The sequence below is a fragment of the Lupinus angustifolius genome, chromosome LG17 (genome assembly GCF_001865875.1).
Source record: "Lupinus angustifolius cultivar Tanjil chromosome LG17, LupAngTanjil_v1.0, whole genome shotgun sequence".
NCBI lineage: Eukaryota > Viridiplantae > Streptophyta > Magnoliopsida > Fabales > Fabaceae > Lupinus > Lupinus angustifolius.
Genome location: NC_032025.1, coordinates 7,157,426 through 7,158,154, shown reverse-complemented (window position 1 = coordinate 7,158,154; position 729 = coordinate 7,157,426).

Here is a 729-nt window from a genome sequence, read left to right as displayed (position 1 = left end):
TAAGTCTAAATAGGTACTTTTATCCTATACTCTTTAATATACTAAAGTAGTAATGCTTAAAATATTTTAAAAGGAATTGAAACACTTCAAGTTTTAAATGAAAACATTTTTCAAAATACTGTGTAAAAAGTTACTGAAATTTGAGTAACAGATTACATGGGTGAGAATCAGTTTACTCTAAGTGAATTTTAAATTCACTATTGGACAGAGAGTTTGAGTAACCGATTACTCGATGTAATTTTTCAAAATGTCACGTTTGGGTAACCGATTACCCACTTCTGTAATCGATTACTCAAAGTTGTTACATCAGTTTTCCAGATTTGAAACTCAAGGGTTTTCATCCCAAACGAAATGCCTTCATTCCAAACAATTCCTACTCTTTTATAAAGGCATAATGACTGATTGGAAAGCCTATTTAAAGGTCTTAGAACTCACAATGAAAACAACTCTTTGAACAACTCTTTCATAACTCTTTCACACTTTTTTCACAACTTTCCTACACATTTCTGAAATAGTTTTCTGCACTTCTAGCACTTGAACTCAAACTTTCAAAGCTATTTTTTTGAGTTGCTTGAAGTAAAATGTTTTAAAGTTTTGTAAAACTTAAAGAGCATTATTTACTAAGTATACAAAAGAGTTGATTGGATTGCAAGTGTTATTATATTTCATACTTGTAAAGGCAATCCAAGCCATCATTCAAATTCTTCATTCATTGTAATTACTTTCTTT